Below are 20,579 nucleotides of genomic sequence, written 5' to 3' on the forward strand. Positions count from 1 at the left end.
CTCAAATGGAGAAGTCTACACTAATGTGTAAGACATTACAATCATTGACGCAACAAAAGTATTAGTGCCAGTAGAAATTGTGAGTCATCTTTAAAGATAATAGACTAAGATCCTTTTACTATTTGGCTAGTAGTATTTATAGCAGTATGCCTCTTTTTGGTGTGAGTGAGGCAGTAAAACCGTGTTTTCAAATTATTTCTTTATTTGGTTGTCCAGGTTAATAGTTATCTGGATCATTTTAGAAGCATAGCCTTCATGTTGAGTTTTCTAAAGAGCTTTTCTTTGTTAAACCGTTTTCAGACTTCAAAGAACCATTGTGTAAGAACTCATCTACACCAGTGTATCTCAAGTAGTTCTGATTATTTTATGTTGAGTAAAAAAGCTGAACTGAAAATTTTTCACTTTCAAAAGTACTCAAATGTGGCAAAATCTTTCCATATGTGGAACATGTATATATATTCTCTTCTAAGAGTGTTTATCAGAATACATATTTTTGGAATAAAAGCTTTATAATTATGTGCTATGAATGGATACGATTTTCTTTTCTTTTCTGATTACTGAAATCTGTCATCATTATGTATTTAAATTTGAATGCTCTGTGAACTTAGACATATAGCCAGAAACTTGCATAAGAGTGTTAACAAGTATAAGAATGTGGGATAGAAATATCATGACTGTTTTTGAAGAATTCGAAGAGGAATTGGAATTACTTTCATAATATAAATGTTCCCCATTGAAAGGTGCAACAGTAAATGGATCTTTACACTTCTAGTTATCCTTAATTAAGAGTTACTTTTGTAATGCAGCCCCTTTGAGAGTCCCATATTAGTGACTTCAAGTTGTCGTCAGTGTAGTAATACATAATACTTTGAGGTGTGTTGTTTGCTCTTCATTTATATTTAGGGAGAATGTAACTCAGAAAGAACAACTGAGGGAAGATATGTAAAAGCAATTGACATTTATTAAGTCTTTATTATGTGCCAGAAAGTCAGCTAGGTTTTCTCTCATTTTTTTAGTTAGTTTTTACATCAGCCCAGTTAAGCAGGAGATTCTGTCCTCAACTTACCAGTGAAGAAGCAGCTGAGATACAGAGAGGTTAAGTCATTTGCTTAAGGACACATAACTGTCTGATCTCAAAGTCCATACTTTTCCACTCTACCAGACTCCTGCAGTAAGATTGGGTGTCAGTGTCTGTCCTGTCGTCAGTAAGGACTGTTACGAAGTGAAGTTCCGATTTGCTTAAGGTCTTTCTCTTTATTCAAAATGCTTGAATTGGTTAGTTGTACTTCAGATTTGAGCTTCAGGTCTAAAATCTAATTTTATTAAAACTTTGGGACTTCCCTGGTGGTCCAGCGGTTAAGACTCCACACTTCCACTGCAGGGGGCACGTGTTCGATCCCTGGTTGGGGAACTGAGAACCCGCAAGCTGTGTGGTGCAGCCAAAAAAAAAAAAATAGATAATTTTAATTTTTAAAATAATTGGAATTAGTAGGGTGGGGCTGGAAGGTCTACTTTTAACTCAGATCCAGGTACTTGGCAAATAGATAAGTCTCAGTAAATGTTAGCTATTGTTATGTTAACTCTTTCTTTTAAGTAGCTTGTCTTAATCGCCAGGGTCATCTGAAAATAATACAGAATTTCATATGATGGTTTTAATAGCATCCAATATATATTGACAGTTTTGTCACTGGACACTGTGTTAAGGATGTAAATGTATTATCTTTTTTCTTCCTTTTCAGTACTCCATCCAGTTCATATAACATGTGACATAATAACATGATAAATGTATTATCTTGATATCTTCTTCTGATTAGTTGCTGTTGGTTTTTGGTTCTTAGTTTCTTTGGTCTGTTTTTTTGTTTTGTTTTTAATAATCAGCTACATTATTTAGGATTTTTGCCAGTTGATGAGGAATGCTTTGGTACGGGCTAGCTTGATGCCTTTCAAGTTGTTCTGTACTGGGGTGGGGAAGGGAGGAGAAACCAGTTTTTCTCAGCGGTAGCACAGCCAGGCGTCTACTGGCTTGTCAGAGATACAGACTTGACATACCTCTTATTTCCATTGCTCATGAAGTTTCCACACGGAATTACGTTAATACATAACCTTTCTATCTGGGAGTGTAGCTGGGAGCCTTGGTTTTCAGTGCTGGCTGGCAAAGGTAGGGGAAAGGTTTGGGCGCTTGCTACCAGGGACAGGATTTGAATGGGTTACAGTCTTCAGAACTAGCAAGTTGGAGGTTAAAACATTCCTGTTACGTCTGCTTCTCTAACTTGCCGTGAGGATGTCTTAGCTCATAAGTGAATTTTGTTGTCTGGCTACACTATTTCAGAAAGGGGCTAATCAAACTGGAATTTGATCGGAATTGAGAAACATTCAGAAATTATCCAGATATGCTAAGAACTAATTCATAAGCCTGTGTCTTGCACAGAGATACTATTTACCTTCTCTGACATCTAACACCATTTTATGATTGTACTTCATGGTTTCGACTACATAATGAAAGACAGATTGATAGATTTTGGAATGTGAGATCTTAAGGAGTCTTAAGTGCTTCTGAAATGCTAAAATCCAGATGCTCTGGTGGTGCTGGGCGTGTATCCGTGTTAAAATATGTCTTGGAGTCATTCAGTTGCAGAGACGGGTCACTTTGTGTCTGTGGCAGTGAGCCCCGCTTGTTCCCCTTTGTTCTTACAAGATGTAGGAAATAGCCTTACTTTAAGGATGGAATAGCACAGCACTCTAGGGCAGAAAGGTGGGAGGTTTTCAAAGGTATAACAAGTTCTTGGTGGTTTTTTTAAATCTGAGTTTTCTCATTTACAGCTCCTTTAAAAAAAAAAATCATATCTTTTCCTTCCAAAACATCCTTTACTGTTTCTTAGACTCCTTATTTTCTTCTATTTTTGAGAGGTACTGGGGTCAGAAAGAAAGGTTAAGTGCACAGTCTCCTAGTGGATTGTTCATTTTCTTCTGGTGATTGAAAGTTAACTTGCATTGTAAGTGGACGTGTAACATGTTCTGTCTCTGGGATGTTTTCAGCATTCTGGAAGTGTTCATAATTTGTACTTAAATTATATATTTAAAAACTAGTGTTTTAAATATTATTTACTTAGTTTTTTGCTTAGTTCACACATCAAATATTATAAAAAGGCATACAGTGGAGAGTCTTAACTCCCTCCTCTGTTCCACATCTGCCTAATTCCTAATCCCTAATGATAGTGAGTGATTTTAGTTGTTTGTTTATTCTTCCAAAGGTTTCTTTTTAGAGATCCATATACAGACCCATACAAAATATATTCCTCCAACCCCCAAATTATACCTACACACCGTCCCTTGCCTATTTACTTAACGTATGATATAATTTGGGGATCTTTCTAGAACAGTACATGAAGAGCTCCCTTTGGGGTGAGTATGTGTGTCTGTGTGTGTGTTTACCGGTACAGAGTATTCCCAATGCTATGACGAATATCCCTTACATATGTGACGTGGTAAATTTCTGCTGAGCCAAAGGGTTACTGTGTTTCTAATTTTGACAATTATTGTAGTAGCAGTTTACACTCCTGCAGTTTACATTCCTGGACATTTCGTATGAATGGAATAATATGTAATTTTTTGTGCCTGGCTTCTTTATTTGGTAGGCTTTTCTTTTTTTTTTTTTAATTTATTTTATTTATTTAGTTTTGGCTGCGTTGGGTCTTTGTTGCTGCCCTTGGGCTTCCTCTAGTTGGCGGCAAGCAGGGGCTACCCTTTGTTGCGGTGCGTGGGCTTCTCATTGTGGTGGCTTCTCTTGTTGCGGAGCACAGGCTCTAAGCTCGCGGGCTCAGTAGTTGTGGCATGTGGGCTCAGTAGTTATAGCTCGTGGGCTCTAGAGCGCAGGCTCAGTAGTCGTGGTGCACGGGCTTAGTTGCTCCACGTTTGTACCTGGCTTCTTTAATTTAGCGTGATGTTTTCAAGGTGAATCCATGTTGTATGTATCCAGCATTCCATTCCTTTTTTTGCCCAAATCACATTGCATCTTACTACCTTTTGTTAATCCATTCATCAGGTGATGGACATTTGGGTTGTTTCTACCTTGAGTACTGCTGCTATAAACATTCATGTACAAGCTTGCATTTCCTTAGTGACTAATGATGAGAATCTTTTCATTTACTTATTTGCCATCCACATCTCTTTGGTAAAAGTCTTTGCAAATATTTTGCCCACCCCATTTTGACTTTTTATTTTGAAATAATTTTAGATTTACATAAAAGTTACCGAAATAGTAGAGAGTTCCTGTATACCTGTCACTCAGGTTCTACTGTTTACACCTTTTAGAACCACGGTATATTTGTCAAAACTAAGAAATTAATACTGAAAAAACACTGTTCACTAAACTATGGACTTTATTTTGCACTTTACCAGTTTTTCCACTAATGTCTTTTTTCTGTTCAGGATCTGATCTAGGATACCATATTGCATTTATCGTTTTGAAAAATTAGGTGTTTTTCTTGGAGTTGAGAGTTCTATATTCTGGATACAAGTTCTTTATCAGATTGTATGCCACTCTGTACCTTTGCAAAGTTCTCCAAAATGATTTTTATTTGTAGCAGAATCATTACTTGTTTTAATGTTTTGGCTAAATGCAAATCTGTATGTTTTTAAATGCTGATTTAATTTATATAACGTTAGAGGGCTGTAGTTTCCCCATTTATATAACAAATGGATATGTTCTAAAAAGTGTGAGAAGATTGTATTTTCCCTGGATTCCACTATAGTTTTGCAGGTATGTTCTCAGAAAAATATTTTCTTACTGCTGAGATGCTCCCTGTGTGATGTGATTTTCCTGGCAAACGTAGGGAAAGGCCCTTTGCAACACCAGGATGTGGCAACACAGAAAGCCTGGAAAGGTCGGGAGGGCTGGCCCAGGAACCTTTCTCATTGAGGCAGGTTTTTTTAAATTTTAGTTTTTTCCTTTTACAGTGAACCCACTGCAGAAATACTTTTACCTTAACAGATATCAGTAAACATCCACTGCTCCTATGAGTCCTTGTGATAGAAATGAGTTAACTCAGCACATGTCTGTCAGGGCTCCGCTGTGTGCCACTCGCTGTCTCAGGCATCGAGGAGGCTGTTGGGAACAGCAGAGCCTGTCTGCTCGGTACACGGAGCTCGCGTGCCGGTGAGGGGAGGCTCGCGAAGCAGAGACTGTACAGTAGGTCCGGTGTTGCTAAGTGTCACAGAGAAAAGTTAGGGTGAGTGCGGCCGCGTGTGGAAGGCTTCACTGATAACAAAGTGGTGTTGAAGAGGAGGGCCTGAGTGACGGGACGGAGTCGGCCCTGTGGGGAAGAGAGGGGAGACGTCAGAGGCTTTCTAGGGGGCATCTCGCGGGCGAGGGTGGAGACCTCGGGGCTGGAGCTGTGAGGCAGTGACACGCGGGAGGTGTTGACATCAGGTTGGCGAGGAGGCCGGCTTGTGCAGGAACTCTGGGCTCGTTCTGAGCGTGTTGGGGCTGTGGGAGGGCGTTGGGTAGAGGTGTGGTGGGGTCGATCTGGGCCCCGGGCCGGGGGAGGCCAGCGGAGGGGAGGCAGTGGGCACAGAGAGGCCAGTCTGGGGCTGGCACCGTGGGCCGCAGGTGGTAGGAGGGAGACGTGGTCTTGCGGCCAGGGTGTACGACGGAAGTAGAGCCGACGAGGGGTGCTAGATTGGGATGGAGAGAGCGGAACTCACACCTGACTTCAGAGCTCCTGGAAGGATGGGGATGATGGTTACTGGAGGAGGGGACTTGGGGAAGATCAGGTTGATTGAGAAGACGGTGATCAGAGCTCGGTTTTAGCGCGAGTGGAGTTTGGGATGCGTGTTTGTGATCCAGAGAGTTGTCGCCAGGGAAGTAGTTCGGAGCTCACAGGGCTGGAGATGGAAGGCTCTGATGTTGTGTGACTCACACCTGACATCTCTTTACCATTAGAAGTCTCCGTCCTTTCTTAGTGACGTGAGTGCCTAGCACACGTTGGGTCATGTGTTTCATAAATACCTGGCGAATAGACTTGAGGTGCAGATCTCAATACTGCTTTCTCTAGTGATAGGTTTGACTGTGATAGTAGTTTCTCGGGTCTGAAGTGTACATTATTTTCTTTCAAATGAACTTTAGTATAATAGTGTAACTTTCCCAAGCCATGAGGAAGTTTGATAACCCTTCCTATGCGGTGGTTTCTGGGACTGAGTAGCGTTAAAGGGGAGAGCGTGCAGCTGAGCCAAGGGTGTCCATTGCCGCCTCTCACGACCTCAGCTCCTGCCCGGCATCCAGAGGGCTGACCTCAGCTCCAGCTTCTGGTCCCTGATGGCCACTGGTTTCTAATCTTAGACGGTGCAAGAAGCTAACTGTATGTGCATCATAGGTCATTCGCAATCGGAAAAAGTGAGGGTGTTGGTAGTAACTGTATTTTGGCTCTGTTCTGTTCGAATATATTATTTTTCTCATGTGCTTTTGAAACTTACTGTGGCTTGACTTTGCTGGATTTAAGAAACTTACTGTATTAGTCAGCTCAGGCTGCCACACCAAGATAACATAGACTGAGTGGCTCAAACGACAGGAATTTGTTTTCTCACGGTTCTGGAGGCTGAAGGTTTAAGATCAAGGGCCCGGCTGATTGGGTTTCTGGTGAGGGCTGCCCTCCTGCTGTGTCCTCCCATGGACTTTCCTCAGTGTGGATGCAGGCTGGGAGTGGGCATGGGGGCGGGGAAGAGAGAGAGAGAGAAAGAGAAAGCTCTGGTGTCTCTCCCTCACCAATAAGGACACCTGTCCCATTGGACCAAGGCTCCACCCTCATGACCTCATCTCACTCTAATTACCCCCTGAAGACCGCATCTTCAGATACCATCACAGTGGGGTTAGGGCTTCATCATATGGATTTGGGGGGAACACAGTTCAGTTCATGACATTTACCATGGTTGCCTCTCTAAATACTGGGGTTACACTGCATTTCCCTTGTGTGTGGAAAAAACAAAAAACACACCTTTTAAAGGTGTTTGTACCTGAGGCATCATTCTAGAAAAGGAGAATGAATTTGTGAAAAACAAATGCAGAGATCTAAGTTTACTGGGCAGAGTAGTTTAAATTTCTGAAGTGCTTATATTCTAGAGTATTTAAATACAGGCAACTCGTTACCTCTAAGCACAGAGAGTAACAGTAATACTTTGAAAAATGCTTTTTTATCCTGATGGAATTGATTTAGTGAATTAAGTAATTGTTCATTTGTAATTTGCATTCAACCTAATGTACTAGGGTTCTTAAATTCTTAAGTAGGGTAAACGTGCCCACGTACAGAATCAACTGCAATACTATTTTGCTTAGCGTTTTCATGGTATAATCGACTTTAGCACAGACTGAGTTGCTAATTAGTGGAACCTTAGTGAATATGGTTTAATTTTACCACATAATGGGGCCTGATACATCAACCACAAACTTTTTCTAGGGAGGTATTGGAATGGGAGGGATCTCCATGGAAACTTTACCTGTTTGGAACCTGCTTGGTACCTGTTTCATCCCACCTTGGCACTGCTGAAAGGACCTGTGATCCGGGATAGATGGAAATATATACACACATACATATACAGAATGGGTCTGTATACACAGAACACCTAAACATTGATACAGACTACTCCCTTTTTTCTGATAAAAAGTTGGGGAGTACAAAATTCATATTTTCATGTCTGCATGTTATCCAGCTTAAGTTAGAAAGACTGTAATACAAATAGTTTGGTTATAGTTTTTACTGCTACATTAAAAAAAAAAAATTATTTATTTATTTAGGCTGGGCCGGGTCTTAGTTGCGGCACGCGGACTCTTAGCTGTGGCATGCCTGCAGGATCTGGTTCCCCGACCAGGGTTGGAACCCGGGCCCCCTGCATTGGGAGCAAGGAGTCTTACCCACTGGACCACGGGGAAGTCCCTTTACTGCTGCATGGAATAAGATTTTGTCTCTTCTCAGCTTTAGAAGTATAGGCAGGTATGGGGGAGAAGTAAGAGTAAGTTCCTACCTTAAGATGTAGCCAAATTTTGTTGTTAAAATTCCACTCTGTTCAAATCTGGAGTTGAATAAAGAGTCCAGGATGCCAGTGAGAGTAAAGTGACTCACTCCCCTTGTGGTGGGTTAGTTAACTTAACATGTGGGAAGTGGAAAGATGCACGTGAAGGAATAGAATTTCCGTTTTGGGGGAAAATTTCCTCTCAGCTTTATATGTTTTTTAAATGATGAAGATAAGAGGATTTTGAATTTATATTTTGACTTGGTTGATTGAGAGGGTTGGGAAAAGCAGTGTAATAATCTCAAGCTGTATCTTCATTCCTTTGTTACTGTTCTCTGAGACCAGGGTACCGGTCATCTGGTCCTACATTAGTTAGTCCATATATTTTACGTTTCAAGGACACCCAACGTAACTCCCACCCGAAGGGGATTTCCAGACAAGCATGAGCTGAATTAGGTGTGGCCGAGGAGCGCTGTCAGCTTCCAGGGCATTGAGTCTCAAGCGGTCTGGTGCACCTGGCTGAGCAGCATTTTTGGTGCATGTATCACGAGTCATAACCGTGAAGTTCTGCGAGGCGCACACTTGTGCATTCCAGGCACCCCGTCACGTGCCAGGTGTAGAGCACGCCTCTGTGTGTGGCACTGTGCCGCTAGGCGCGTCGGGATACACAGATGCACAAGACGTAGTGCGGGGCGCTCACGGCCCAAGGAGGGCAGTTGCCCATAGGAGGAGAATTCGTGCAACAGGCTGGAGGTCTGGTGATGACGTGGCGTGGAAAAGAGAGGAGGAACTTCAACGTGCAGGTGTCCCATCACAGACTCCAGAGTTACTTCTATCGAAAGGATTCTTCTGAAAGTGGCCTCTTGTATACGTTTACTACAATCTTGTTTCAGAGTTAATCCTGTAGTATTTAGGGCTTTGAGAAGAGCATCTTACCCAGTGTAAAGTGTACATACATTTAGAGCAGAGAATGACGAAAGAAGATACTAAGGCATTTTGAGCAATGTTTCCTGTACTGTCATATATGCCCAAAATATACAGAGCACTTGTAATTTTTTCCTTACAGGCTATTCAGGTAATTTAAAATTCCGAATTATAATATTGGAGGGATATTAAGCTCAAAATTATTCTCAAATTATCTTTTGTTAAATGAGATTTGTTGAAAGATTTTCCTTTGTTCAGTATTAGCACGTGGGTAGTGAACAAAGCAGGCAGATTTTTGTCAGGCATAAACAGCTTTGCATCCTGTTGATTACATAGAAAATACCTAAGTGAATGTCTGTGCTAAAAATAGATTCCTTCAGGTTTTGGGTTTTGTCACACCACGGGTGGGGGGCAGTCATTAAACAGGAAGAATGAAATCCAGTAAACAGGAATTGCATGCTGAGAGGCAGCTTTTTTGAAAGGGAAACGGAGGCCCATGGTCTGCAGATTTCAACGGGGTATTTCACCATTACGAGGATCTTTTTGAGAACGCTGGATCTGACAGAGTGTCAGGTGGTCTTTTCTTCCTCACCACTATGATGATAAATCTTTGCTAGGATTGCATGTTGCAGATCAAAGGTTTGAAAGTTAATTCAGTTGGATTTTCGCTGATGAAATCCATTGGGGTGTTCAGCCATGTTTTCAACACGTTATGCTGCAAGGAGATTTTTTCATTTTAGGTAGAGATTGTTCTGGTATAATTTAGAACGGTTAGTATACTTTCATAGAGTCAAGTACACCAGATGTTTTTATATTTATATATATGTATATTCAAGAAAGTTGGGAAAATGCCAGCTATCATATTTAAAAAGGGCTCCCCCCTCCTGGAACTCCAGCAGGTAAACAGCACGCAAACCTGAATTTACCTTTCTCTTTTAAGACACTTGTTTTTGGAAGCTACATATTAATTGCAGTAATATTGCTATTTCTTAAAATATTTGGGGGATGTTTCTTTTGTAATTGCTAAATGTTACGTTGTACAGTGACAGCTTTAAGTGTGAACAATATCAGAGGATTCAGGATTGGCTGTGGGCTGGGACAGTGGAGAACTGGATGACCAGGGAGTGCTGTGGAGGACTCGTCTCATTGCGGGGCGGGCGCGTGTGCGCGTGTGTGTGCGTGTGCGCGTGTGTGTGCGTGTGCGTGCGCGCGTGTGTGTGCGTGTGTGCGTGTGCGTGTGTGTGCGCGCGCGCGTGTGCGCGTGTGTGTGTGCGTGTGTGCGCGCGTGCGTGTGCGTGCGCGTGCGCGTGTGTGCGTGTGCGTGTGCGTGTGTGTGCGCGTGTGTGCGCGCGCGTGTGCGTGCGTGTGCGTGCGTGTGCATGTGCGTGCGCGTGTGCATGTGCGCGTGCGCGTGCGTGTGTGCGTGTGCGTGCGTGTGTGTGTGTGTGTGTGTGTGTCGATGTGAGGATGGGCTCTGTGTTGATTCTGTAGCAGGTAAGGAGAAAACGAAATCAAGACCAGCGTGGTACGTAGCAGATGGGGGCTAGGAGGAGAAAATATAACCTCGATAATGCCAATGTAACATCTAATGGAAGATCTTGTAAGCAGTGATGCAGGATAAATTTTGTACCTCAGATATTTCTCTCTGGAAGTATTTTTGTTTAATTAAAAAAAGATGCAAACACCCTAGACCCTAATTTAAAACAATATAAGTAAAATTGTCTCCCTCCTGGATACCACCATCCCAGAGTCTCTAATAAGTTTTTATGTACTTGGAAAAAAAGCTTTATGATCCCACAGCGTATTCTGATTTAAAAGATTTAATTTAAGCAAGTGGAGTCGTCTGTACACACAGTTCTTGCCTTTTCTTTTAAATAGTGTTTCTTCCTCAGGGGATGCACAGATGCCCCCTGTGCATCCTCAGTTATGTCCTAGTTCCCCCAGGTTGGACGTTCACGGTGTTTCCAGTTTCCATGTCCCCTTACAAATAGTGCTGTGACGAACATCACTATGTCTGTGTGTATATGTGTTTGTGGATACTTTTTTGAGTCGATACATTAGATTCCTGGTAGTGGTTTACTGAGTCCAAGTATATGTTAACATTTTGATAGATATTGCCAAATGGCTCATTGAAAAAGCTGCACCAATTTATATTTCCACTACAGTGTTTGAAAATCCATGCCAGCAATGGAGTTCCATTAAACGTTTCCAGTTTTGCCAATCTGAGAAGTGAAAAATTGTATCGCAGTGTTTAGACAACATTTCTTTAATCCTGTGAAGTTGAACTTTCTTGTGTGTGTTTACTGGCTAGTGCTGAAAGTAATTTTAATCATTTTTACCTGTATGTCAATAAGAAATGCTTACTGCTAAGCGAGACAGTCTCAATAAACTATGGGATCCTGAAAGCCTAGCCAGCACCTCGTAGGAGAAATGCTAACATAACAATATAACATAGCATATAAATGTAACGTAAGAGAAGTGCTTGTGTCAGTGTTCTTTGGGGCATATGTGCAGAATGGAAGACAGAAAGAATTTCCTGTAAACTTCTGAATATACGTGATCAAACATTTTTCCACATTGTGTACATCTAAGATTATAGGAATAGCAATTGCATTCTTATTTTAAAGCAAAAAACATTATCTAGAACAATTGAAATATATGACTTAATTTGGATATTTATTTTTCTCTTTGAAAAGCAAAAAGAGATGCCTTAACGCCATTCAGAACATTAAAAATCATGGTAATATCTTGTATTCTTTCCTTTTTGTTATAATCAGAAGTTTAATGGATTTACAGTTTTTACAAAATGAGGAACATTTTTTCTCATACGTAATGAATGATTTCTAACAAAACCAATATGCAATTTATTTGCAGTATTTGAAGATAAGTTGTAGCATGGAAAAATCCTCCTGGTACATTGGCAAGTGGATGGACCCAGATGATCAGATATTTCATTTTTGTGCCTGCATTTCATGAGTCGGTTTCACACAACAGCTGTTGTGGAGGAAGGGTTGATTTATCAGAATACTTCATGGTTTATACCAAAAAAAAGAAAAGAAAAGAAAAAGAATATGAAATTCATGTGGCCATAAAAGGGTAAACCAAGCGAGCTTATTGCTAATAAATAAAAAAGATCACTTAAAATGTAGATTCTTAAAAAGAGCCCCCGTTTTTGGTTTTCAGTGTCTCAGTATTTTAAATTACAGAAAACAATGGTTAATTCTAAAAAGTCTTGTAGCTTAGAAGTAGTAATAACTAATAGCAAACATTTATTGAATTCTTCCTGTGTAAAACATGTCACCTACATTATGTAAAGGACACATTATGGGAAGAGGCTTTGGAAGTGCAGTGACTTGTCAGGGCTGTGTAGACTGTAGGTGATGGGGCTGGTGTTGGAATCCAGGGTCTCTGGTTCTAGAACTTACACTCTCCAGCACCGTGTTAGACTGTATCCAAGTTAGTCATCATGGGGAGTATATGTAATTTGTGAATTTAAAATAAATACCTGTTTATTTTAAAATGTTAAACAATTTTCCTTGAGTGCTTTTCAAGGATTAAGAGGACATTTGTTCTTTCTGCAGTAAATACCCATTTCTTCTCATTTTGTTGGTGAAAAGTGTTGTTATTTGTGCTCCTCTTGGTTCAGATCTTAATTTTCCCTTGTTTGGGCCCCAAAGATTATGTGAGGGTTTCCACACTAAATGGAAACCCATAAAAGTGAGAGAGACTTAAAAAATATATGTTTGGAATGTCTCTTTTTTCCATCTTACAGTGTACTCATGGAGTATATACTTTCTGGCACAAAATACTCCACTGGGCCTATAACTAGTTGATTAATAAAAGGGGGATTTGTAAGAACCATATGATATAGTGGTTTATCTTGACTCAGGGCTCAGATCTAATTTTATAAATTTTTTACAGCTGCAGGGGTATACATATCATGCATTAGAGCTCCATCAAATCTTACATGATTGCTTTAAAGTTGGTATTTGATGGGGGGTGAGTTACATGGAGCTGGTGTTTCTGGCTTTTTGTTTTTTTTTTTGGATGGGCAGGGTGCTTTTGGGGGAAAGTATTTTCTCTGACTCTGAACAAATGCCTCCTTTTTTGACAGACCGTGTTGTTGCCATGGAGACCTTTAGACACTATAAATGCAGCCTCCAGTTCTAGCTGAGAATATGGCCTTGGGTTGTGTGCGGGGGCTGTGGGAGCAGAGGACGGTCCAGATGTGTAGAGTCTATTCAAGGAAACTGTTTTACAGTAGTCAGAAGCCCGTGGGCCTCTTTTGCAGCCTTCTTTCCTTTGAATTCTTTTTTCCTGTATATGTGTGTGTGTGTGTGTGTGTGTGTGTGTCTGACATGTATAGAAACAGTGGAAGAGTGTAGGGAAACACCCTATTTTCCTTCTCTGGTCTCATATTCCTTTCTCTCAGAAGAGGACCCAACACTGCTGAGAATTTGGGAGGTGTCCTTGAGCCCACGTTTTTCTTCTTTTACTCCATTTGTATCTCTACAAGCTGTGATTTGGTGTTTTTTCCACATACCCTTTTGCCACTTGCCTTTTTCTCAGCCATATTTTTTGCGGTCTCTTCATGTTGATGTGTATCTGGTTCATTTATTTTAGTTGGTGTCTAGAGTTTCATTGTAGCATAGTTAATCTAGTTCCTTAGCAATGGATGTTTAGCGTGTTCTTATGTTTTATTTCTCTGTAACTCTTCACTTGCCACGTTGCTGAGTAGAGGAACTCAATAAATACTTGCTTGATTTAATTTCGATTTGGCTAAAGCCAGGTCTCATGCTGTTATTAATGTGTTCTCTGGTTCTCTCTAAGAGACTCAGTTCATCTTATTATTAAATTAAAATTTTAAAAAAAATTGTTTTAGTTACCCTCCGGTCATTTCTTTCTTCAGCTATTCAACCTAGTGAAACTGACCTGTGATACATATTACCCAGCTGCTTGTAACTTGGCCAGATTCCAGGATGTTCTTGATGATCTTTTCAGAAGATTATCAGTAACAGCATGGCTATTGCAAGAAACTGCTTGTAACATCTTGGTGGGTCTAGGATTTATAGAGAAAGCAAAACTGTAACCTTTTAAATACTTTTGTTCAAGTTTCACTGGTGGTTTTACTTAGTAAACAACTTGTTTTCTTATTTATTTATTTATTTATTTATTTATTTTCTTATTAGTCATCCATTTTATACATATTTGTGTATACATGTCAATCCCAATCTCCCAGTTCATCCCACCACCACCCACCCGCTGCTTTCCCCCCTTGGTGTCCATACATTTGTTCTCTACATCTGTGTGTCTATTTCTGCCCTGCAAACCGGTTCATCTGTACCATTTTCTAGGTTTCACATATGTGCGTTAATATACGATATTTGTTTTTCTCTTTCTGACTTACTTCACTCTGTATGACAGTCTCTAGATCCATCCACGTCTCAGCAAATGACCCAATTTCGTTCCTTTTTATGGCTGAGTAATATTCCATTGTATATATGTACCACATCTTCTTTATCCATTCATCTGTCGATGGGCATTTAGGTTGCTTCCATGACCTGGCTATTGTAAATAGTGCTGCAATGGACATTGGGGTGCATGTGTCTTTTTGAATTATGGTTTTCTCTGGGTATATGCCCAGGAGTGGGATTGCTGGGTCATATGGTAATTCTATTTTTAGTTCTTTAAGGAACCTCCATACTGTTCTCCATAGTGGCTGTATCAATTTACATTCCCACCAACAGTGCAAGAGGGTTCCCTTTTCTCTACACCCTCTCCAGCATTTGTTGTTTGTAGATTTTCTGATGATGCCCATTCTAACTGGTGTGAGGTGATACCTCGTTGTAGTTTTGATTTGCATTTCTCTAATAATTAGTGATAACAACTTGTTTTCTCATTTTTTATTTCCTTATTATTGTAATACTGTTCAGAAAGTACTGCTGAGGACTCAGTGTTTGCCTAATACAGTTGTCAAAATACAGTCTATATATAGATCAGTGCTGTCTGATAGATAAGCCACACATGTAGTTTTAAATTTTCTAGTAGCCACATTAAAAAATTCAAAACAGAATAGGTGCCATAAATTTGATTTAATCAGTATATCCAAAAATATTGTCATTCTCAGCATGTAAGCAATGTAAAAATCGAGATATTTTACTTCTTGTTTTCATGGCAACTCTTAGAAATCCAGTGTGCGTTTTACACTGACAATGTATTTCCACTGGGACTGGCTACATCGCAAGCATTCTGTAGCCACATGTGGCCAGTGGCTACCATATTGCATAACGCAAGTATAGAAAATACAAGTTTAAGAAGTATTAGTCAGCAAAGAAGATACACAGACGGCAAATAAGCCTGTGGAAAGATGCTCCACATCAGATGTCATCAGGATAATGTAAATTAAAACAGCAGTGAGATACCACTGTACACCTGTTAGAGTGGCCAAAATGCAGAGCACTGACAACATCCGGTGCTGACAAGGATGTGGAGCAACGGGAACTCTCATTTATTGCTGGTGGGAAAGCAAAACGGCACAAACTGTTTGGAAGGCAGTTTGGTGTTTTCTCACAAAACTAATATACTCCTACCATGCGATCCAGCAGTTGTACTCCTTGGTATTTGTCTAACGGAGTTGAAAACTTAGGTCCACACAAAAACCCGCACATGGATGTTTATAGCAGCTTTTCCAAAAACTGCAAAAACTGTTCCAAAGTAAAGTATTTTTGGTTTTTGGTTTTAAAGACTCACCATTTACAACATTAATCTGAATTTTTTTCTTTTTTCTTTTCCACATTACTGGTCTGTTAACCAGACTCTTTATATCTGAAACTAAAGATTAGTGCGTAAGCATCATTGGGGAAAATTATTTGCAAGATTAAGGATACTGTCCTTAAAGAACTCAATGAGAAAGGCAGACCTGTCAATAGTGAATGAAAGAAAAGGAAAAATACCAAAAGAAGAAATAAGGATGGCCTAAAATATATGAAAAAATGATTTTCACTAGAAATTAAAGATGCAATTTGCATGAAATAGCATTTTTTTTTGTTCATGAAATTGGGAAAAAGTTGGAAAAAGAAGGATAATACCCAGTTTTCTTGGGGGATTTAAGGAATAGATACTTTATATAGGGATGGTTGGCTTGTCAATTTTATAATGTTTTTGGAGGGTCCTTGGTTAATATGCACTAAAAGCCTTAAACATATACAGGCCTTTGACTCAGGAATTTTTTCTTTCTGGAAATTTATCGTAAGATAGCAATTAAGGATATTTGAACAAGCAGCCATTTAGGGGTTAATTTATATACCAGCTACTGCTTTAAATTTACTTAATTTTCATAGCACCCTTTAGAGGCTCAGAAAGGTCAGCTAATTTGCTCCTGGTCACATGTTACCAAGTGGCAGATGAATATTGCAGAATTGCTTAAAGTCAAGAAGACAGCAGGTGCTTCAATAACTGAAATGAGTGGCTTGATGGAAGGAATAGAGAGTTTGGAGTGAAAGATTGTCTTGTGGTCTTTTATCTCCTGAGATATTTATAGTAGATGTCAGTGATGAAAGCTGATTTCAAAACAGAAGGTGTATTGTACTCGAATTTTTGTTGAAAAATACACTACTCACACACTCATGTGTACATGGGAGTAGAAATCACCTCGGCAGACTTGTGTTCAAGTTTTTGGTTTGCCCCTCACTGGGTGTGTCACTTTAGTCAAGACATCTAACCTCTTCCTGCCTCAGTTTTGTTTACAGACATTCCGTTACCAATTTACAGGTAGTTGGATGATTGACTTAGATGAAAAGCAGAGAGTTCTTTGCAGTGCCTGGCGTATGTACCTGATAAATGCCCCTCAAAAGTCTTTAAAAAATCTTACTACTGGATGAAGGGATTGCAGATAATTTAAACTTTTTAATTTTTTCCTATCCTTATATACATTTTTCTACAAGAGACGTGTTTTGTGAATTTAAAAAAAAAGGTTAGAAATGCTTAATTTACAAAATTTTAAAGACAGTAAAGATAGACGTTAGATGAGATGTATATCAGAAAATGTTATATTGCTTACCGAATTGGAAAATTTAGAGAATCACTCATTTAGTGTTGAAAAACAGCCACTAAACCACATTTACATTTAATAGTATTTATAAAAATAGTAGATTTTATTGAATCCTAGAGCTTATTCTTTAATTTTAGAGAAGGTGGTTAGGTGAGGTTCAATAAAGAAAGAATAGATGTTAAAAACTGTAGGGGCTTCCCTGGTGGCACAGTGGTTGAGAATCTGCCTGCCACTGCAGGAGACACAGGTTTGAGCCCTGGTCTGGGAAGATCCCACATGCTGCGGAGCGACTAGGCCCGTGAGCCACAACTACTGAGCCTGCGCGTCTGGAGCCTGTGCTCCGCAACAAGAGAGGCCACGATAGTGAGAGGCCCACGCACCACGATGAAGAGTGGCCCCCACTTGCCGCAACTGGAGAAAGCCCTCGCACAGAAATGAAGACCCAACACAGCCAAAAATAAATAAATAAATAAAATTTAAAAAAACAAAAAACAACAAAAAACTGTAAATGCTAGTTTCTTATATTTACATTCAGGGAAGTTTTTAGTTTTAATCATCCTTATATTTTAATAAAGAGAAAGTCAAACTATCAGATGATTTACTAATTTTGGGGGTTACTTATAATGAATGCTGCTTCCAATTATTTTTCCTGATTTTATTTCCATTTTGCCTTTAAATACTTTGAAGCAACTAATAAACATATGGGGGTCCATGTTTAATAACTACCTATTGAATGCCCACTCTTTCCAGTTAAAATGGAATTTCACTGTAGTTGTTCATGGTTCTCTTGTAAACCGTTCCTGGGTTTGATGGTACTTGGGCATTGGGTACAGGAATGAACCTGGCTTCCACGTTCGATTTTCTCGGTGGTGGAATGAGCATCTTTCTGTTTACTGGTTATATTCTGTCGGACTGTCAAGAACAAGCCCAGAAGAAACAAAAGTAAACCTAATTCAAAGAACATACTGTTTTATTTTACGTAATTTTCCCCTATAGTCTATTTTATCAAATGTTGACATTTTAAGACGTTTGTTACTATGTTTCTTAAAAAGAGAGTGTTGTGATCCAATTATTTTTTGGATCCGAATTAAACTAGGATTAAACAAACTTATTTCCTGCAGCATTTTTGGAGCCCTTGATTTTCAAGTCTGTATCCTGCCTCGCTACCGTGGGAGAGGGTAGAGTATGTGTTCCCTAAACTTACGTGACTAGGAACCCCTTTGCAAAGCATTGTGGAACACATTCTGGGAAATAGTGTTTTCAATACAAATATGGAGAGCGGAGGAGGGAAAAAAGAGCTGGAATACCTACCCATTGAATAAGAAGTAAAATTGGCTCTTAAAACTGTATTGTGGACATTTAAAAAATAGCAGATATAGTTAAAATTTCAGCTGTAGTTTTTCTTCTTCCCCCTACCATCTGTCCCTCTTCTCTCTCATTTTTTTTAAAAAATAAGAGACTGTTTTATGCAAATTATGAAAAAGAACTAGAGGATTATATTTTTCCCCGAAACAGGTCATTGCTATGTGTGCTCAAAAATTGCTTTAAGTATAAGTGTTAGACTGTCTAGTTTTGTGGAAACACTTAATAGAACAGAATTGTTTAGGATCTGGTAGGTTTGCCCCTTTTTGTTTTAGAGCCGTAACAGTCAGAAGTTCACAGGAGAATTGTTACCGCAAAGAGGTGTCACTTAGAACATAACTTTAAAACTTTATAAAACGAATGCTATTCTAAAAGCAGTTGGGGAGGTGTTATTTGGATCTAGAAAATTGCCCCTGTAATCCTAGTCCTTTTACTTAAAATCTTTTATTTGTTTTTGCCCCGGATTTTGCAAATCCTAGGAGCAGGTTCATCAGGTAGCACTGATTCTTTGTTGTCGTTTGGCTTTACTGTTACTGGTTATATTGTTACTGTTATTGGTAGTATTAATGTATCTGGTGTTCACGGGAGCTAGACTCTGTAGAGAACACTGACTTGGCCAGTACTGAACTGCTGCTTCCGGGGTAGATACACAGCTAGCTTCTTGCAAGCCTCTGGTCCCCTTTTCGTCAACTGATCAGTGTTTGACCTTTTTCGTGTGTGCTTCTGTTTAAAGACTCCTCACTCGATATAAATTTGTTGCTTCATGAACAGTGAACTCCAGACACCCATACCTGAGCGAAACTCAGCTAACACATATATTTTCTCCCTGAGACATGTCACAGCTCTCTTGCACTTGGGATCACCAGATGGCCCTTCAGCATCCTGCTTGGGGGCCCGTAAACTGTGAAATCACCAATAGGAAGGGCACAAGAATTGGAAAACCATGACAGAAGACATACCTCGTCAAGGACTCAGGTGTACAGCACAGGAGCTGCCGCAAGAAGGCGGAGAGCATCGCCTTCTTCCCTCCCTGCACAGAGGATGACTCGCGTTTCTCACTGCCCTGCTCGTGTCCCTGGATGACCGCGAAGGGGCCTCGAGGATTGAATTCGGGGTTACAGATAAAGTTCAGCAGTTAGGCGACTCTACACGCGTGGACTCCCCGGTAATGAAGGTCAAGGGTGTGCGGGTTGCTTTGGAATCTGCTGCTGGCCCCGGAGCTCAGGGCCAGGTCTGCTGGGCTGCTGTCCAGCTGACCGCCCATCCCGTCCTTTACTCCTTTGGTGCTGTGGTCCTTGGCCCAGCCTCGCTGTCAGGTATGTGCTGGTAGGCAAGAAAAACAGGGTGTGATCATCAGGTAATAAAATCTGAGCAGTCAGTGGAACTACAGCTCGGCTTTGCTCCTGATTTTGCGAACAGTTGGAGGATAAATCAGAGATCTGTCCCGTGCTCTCCCATTCCCTGTACTTGGGTGTGAGTGTCTTTATGATGGAGCCATCAATACTGCTTCCAAAGGTCGACCACACCGTGACAGCTGTAGAGCGCTCTCAGTTCTACCATGCGGCTGTTCGGCTTCTTTTTCTCCCTGTGGCCCTACAGTTGCTCACAGCTGCAGTTGGAGATACCGGCTTACCTACAGCGTCTCGTTCAGTTTGGTGCTGGCCATCTGATTTGATATGAAGTTGAAAAGATGATTTGAATGCGGTCTGAACAGAGCATGTGTTAACTGATTGTTGAGAAGTTTTTTTTTTTTTGGTTGAGATTTTCAAACTGATTTAATGTGGAAACTTGTTTTTTTAAGAAAATTAAAGGACGTTTTAGGTACCTGTTATCCGTTAAAGTTCAGGGCTAGATGGTGGAGGATGAATTTGAATAAATAAGAACTGCTCTTTCCTGTTTTTTGGGGAGCTCACAATCCCATGCAGGATGAAAAGTATTGAAAAAACAAAGAAAACAACCCCCAAAGTATTGTGGGATTTGGGAAACAAATTATTTTGGCTAGAGAGTAAGGTGCTTGGGGAAGGTGTGAGGTAGGTAAAGATCAGTTATTACTCTGTGCTGTTACTGTGTGTGTGTGTGGGGGGGTGTCTGTTTAAAGTAGGGTGTTATCAGAGGTTTTCAGGTTTTCTGTTTCAGAGATATAACAGTTGTGTGAAATTGACAGCATGGGAAAAGACTGACTTAGGAAACAAATTTCTGCCCCTAAAGGCACGGAAGAGGCGGTGTTGAGGGTGAGGAATCA

General features: G+C 40.3%; 1 protein-coding gene and 1 long non-coding RNA gene across 10 annotated transcripts in view; one reads left to right on the forward strand and one right to left on the reverse strand.

Moving 5' to 3' along the window:
* LOC309660861 overlaps positions 1-20,579 on the reverse strand; it is a 239,158-nt gene that overhangs the window by 209,363 nt on the left and 9,216 nt on the right. The gene's annotated exons all lie outside the window — the stretch shown is intronic.
* The window catches only part of RAPGEF2 (Rap guanine nucleotide exchange factor 2), a 246,738-nt gene that overhangs the window by 20,265 nt on the left and 205,894 nt on the right, over positions 1-20,579 (forward strand). For 2 of the 9 annotated variants that reach the window (XM_082461641.1, XM_082461640.1), the window contains one exon: positions 11,800-12,021. The exons of the other annotated variants lie outside the window; for them this stretch is intronic. The gene's annotated coding sequence lies outside the window, so the exon portion shown is untranslated. The remainder of the gene's footprint in view (positions 1-11,799; positions 12,022-20,579) is intronic. 9 annotated transcript variants of the gene reach the window in all.

The sequence above is a fragment of the Balaenoptera physalus genome (assembly GCF_965194825.1).
Source record: "Balaenoptera physalus genome assembly, chromosome: 5".
NCBI lineage: Eukaryota > Metazoa > Chordata > Mammalia > Artiodactyla > Balaenopteridae > Balaenoptera > Balaenoptera physalus.